General features: G+C 41.1%; 1 long non-coding RNA gene across 1 annotated transcript; it reads right to left on the bottom strand.

Annotated features, from left to right (window-relative positions):
• Nucleotides 1–498: 498 nt before the first annotated feature.
• LOC308329695 lies at nucleotides 499–2,665 on the bottom strand. The gene is made up of 4 exons (XR_013965421.1): nucleotides 2,591–2,665; nucleotides 2,285–2,368; nucleotides 1,763–1,849; nucleotides 499–605 (listed from the first exon to the last, which is right to left on the bottom strand). It is a non-coding gene; the product is annotated as an uncharacterized lncRNA (long non-coding RNA).
• Between the last annotated feature and the right edge of the window lie 1,189 nt (nucleotides 2,666–3,854).

Genomic DNA, 3,854 nt, shown 5'->3' on the forward strand with positions numbered 1-3,854 from the left:
TTTTTTTGTTTGTTTTTTTAAGTCATTCTATAACACAAAGTAATTGAATTTATTTTATGTATTAATTGTATTTTATATATTACCATGTTATTACTAATTTTATGTATAACTATATTACTAATTGTATTTATTTGATGTATTACTATGTTATTACTAATTTTACTTCATGCATTACAAATTGTATTTGTTTTATGTATTACTGTTATTACTAATTTTATTTTTTATGCATTTATTTATTTTATGTATTACTGTTATTACTAATTTTATGCATTACTATATTGATAATTTAATTTATTTTATGTATTATTGTCTATATTGCTAATTATATTTATTTTATCCATTACTATGCTATTACTAATTTTATTTTATGTATTACTAATTTATTTTACCATTTTAATTTACTATAATCTATTTTTTTATCGTTCGTTTTATCCATTTATTTACATTATGATCTAGTTATTTATATTGGTTTATTATTTTATCGTTTATTATTTTCAAAGAGCCCTGATTGATCACATCTACATATCACCACTACCAGTCAGGATCTGAGTGACTCAGAACCCTGGTGACCTCCAGATGGAGCCACACAGGAGACCAGCAACGTCCTAAAGAAAAGAAAGAAATGCTCATTACTACTTTGTTCATAAAACAATATTGATTGAAATATTTATTAACAGTTTGCAGAATTACAGTACATGTCAAGCACAAACTCAATACAAAGACTGTTAACTGCAAGTGGACGACCCAATTAAGCATTACACTTGTTTACAAGAGGGTCCACCATGTTCAATTCTTCAAAACATTTAGAGACGTACAAATAAGACACTTCTATATAGTCAAAGAACAGAACAGGAATTCATCATAAAGGAGGTAAAAAGGGAAAATAAACGTATACAGTGAGGGGAAAAAGGGAGTCACATGTCTTAATGACTGTTGGTAGGGCGTTCCACATTTTGGTGGCATAGGAGTGAAAATAATTTAGTCCCTTGTTTGTGCCGAATCTGGGTTGTACATGGTTCGTTGCACTCCCTCTGGTGTTGTGGGTGTGGACTTCGTTAACATAAAGGAAGTATCTAGACAGGTACATGGGTATCTTGGTGGTGTATCGAATCTTGTGGACCAGACCCATTGCAAGATGCTGTACTCTGTCGTCGACCCTAAGCCATTCCAGCCTGTCAAAGTGGGCAGGAGTGAGGTAGGTTCGGGGGGTGAGGCCAAGTAGGAGCCTGACCAGTTTGTTTTGGGAGGTCTGGAGCCTAGTTTTAAGGGACTTTGAGGTGCTGTGGTACATGCATAGTCAAAGAAACCTTGTACGAGGGCTCCTGTTAAGGTCTTCAAGGTGTTTTTGTTGACCAGTGAGGAGATCCTGTAAAGGAATCTTGTTCTTTGGTTGACTTTTTTGATTACGTTGGTGGCCATTTTATCACCGGAAAGATTAGCCTCCAGGATGGAACCTAGGTAGGTAATTTCATCTTTACGTGTGATAACATTGTCACCAACTCTAACCAAGAAGCCATTTGCCTTGCTGAGATTACTATTAGATCCAAAGAGAATGGATTCAGTTTTTCCCAGGTGTAAAGATAGTTTGTTATCAGCGAGCCAGGTGCAGATTCTACCGAGTTCAGAGCTGAGGGCCTTTTCAAGCTGCAGTTTGTTCCTGTCCGAGACTAGCAGTGCCGAGTCATCTGCGAACAGGAACAAGTTGCAGTCACAAGCTGATGTCATGTCATGATCATAGTGTGTGCGTGTGTTGTATAGTTACCTTGCTGTGATGCAACTCCAAAGGTGATCAGAAATAGTTGCTCCATCGGCTAGAAACGTGCTCTTCACCGGCATGATGATCTTGTTCCTAAAAAAAGTCTATAGTCAACCCTAACTGATTACAGAACATGATATAAAAAAACACAACTAGAAGGATTTAGGCCTGTCACAATTACCTAATCGCCAAGTATTTGAGATACTTTTTTAGAGATTAGTCATAATCGTCTCCATGTTGAAAATGTTCATATATTGTCAAACATTTTAAAGAAATAATGGAAGCAACCGATCTACAAGCTCTAAACGTGTCACTTTGTAATTTTCTTCTCTTTTAGTGTATAAAGTTGTTGAATTATGCCATGTGCAGCTTTTTGTTTACAAAGCCTACAAAAGCCAAAGTTTTATTTAGAATGTTATGACGCAATTAAATTGTTACTAGTAATTTATTTGAGAAACAATTAAATCGGCCATTATAAAACCTCAAATTCCGACAGGCCTAAACGGGTTCCAGTGATGTCTACCGAACCTTCCAGCTCCATCCGAGCCTCCCAGAAGTCCTCAGCGGAAACAGGAAAGCTTCGGATCTCGGGCATCGGCTGAGATCTCCAGTCTAACAAAGAACGAAAGACAGACAGACAGACACACACGCACCCCAAATTAGCTTTGCTGTGTGTGTGGGTGTGTGTCCTGTCACAACATACACATGCACTTACAGTAACGTTTAAGAATAGGGATTGACCGATTATCGGCAACGGACGATTATTGGCTTTTTACTATAAAGCCTATAAAAAAGCCCCAACCCTAAAGCGGTTCGTACTGTCGAGTTCCTCACCGAAGCGGTTCGTATATGTTGAGTTCCTCTCCGAAGTCCTCCAGCGTCTACCCAGATCTCCGTCCTCTGTCCTCCCATCCATCCAGGCCCAGGCCTGAAGTCCTCCAGCGTCTACACAGATCTCCGTCCTCTGTCCTCCCATCCATCCAGGCCCAGGTCGGAAGTCCTCCAGCGTCTACCCAGATCTCCGTCCTCTGTCCTCCCATCCATCCAGGCCCAGGTCCGAAGTCCTCCAGCGTCTACCCAGATCTCCGTCCTCTGTCCTCCCATCCATCCAGGCCCAGGTCCGAAGTCCTCCAGCGTCTACCCAGATCTCCGTCCTCCCATCCATCCATGGACAGACCTGCAGATCTCTAGAGGCTCCAGCTGTGTCTGCCATTTCCATCCTGAGAGAGAAAGAAGAAAGCATTAGCTCTACAAGCTCACAACACGTTGCAACGCGGTGTGAGCTTGTAAATCTGCTATTTTTGCTGAACGCTCCCTCAGAATAGGGATGCTGGGGTTGAAGTGGTAGTGTCATTAAGACTTTGATTAGCTTGGAAGGCTGACAGACATTCAACCACAGTGCCACTAGGAGGCATCAACACAGTCCTCAACATCTTGTCATTTTTTATTCAAGTGCTTCTAAAAGCAGATGAGATATTGACTCTCAAACTATTGTGCAGAGTCATTTAGATTTATCATAAAATATTTAAAACATTTGGATGACTGTAGTAAATGATGCCATTCTTCGTGCCATAACAGTACAAAAGCAGTTATCCATCCTCAGAAACAAGCCATAACTATTCCTACTCACAGCTCATCAGAGTCCTCTGAGGAAGCCCCCGGGGGGGGGGGGGGGGGGGGGAGCTTTGGAACGGATCTCTGTCCGGGAACATCAGCTCGTCTATCGATATCTCCATTCTAACAAAGAAAGAAAAGAAAAAAAACACACCAAATTAGCTTTGCTCTGTGTGTGCATGTGTGTGTGTGTGCGTGTACCCTGTCCAGCAGTGGCGTTCCAGCGACGTCTACCCAGATCTCCGTCCTCCCATTCATCCATGGACAGACCTGCAGATCTCTAGAGGCTTCAGCCATTTCCATCCTGAGAGAGAAAGAAGAAAGCATTAGCTCTACAAGCTCACAACACGTTGCAACGCTGTGTGAGCTTGTAGATCTGCTATTTTTTGCTGAACGCTCCCCCCAGAATAGGGATGCTGGGGTTTTAAGACTTTGATTAGCTTGGAAGGCTGACAGACATTCAACCACAGTGCCACTAGGAGGC

Source organism: Protomyctophum bolini (genome assembly GCF_963924005.1).
Source record: "Protomyctophum bolini genome assembly, chromosome: 15".
Taxonomy (NCBI): Eukaryota; Metazoa; Chordata; class Actinopteri; order Myctophiformes; family Myctophidae; genus Protomyctophum; species Protomyctophum bolini.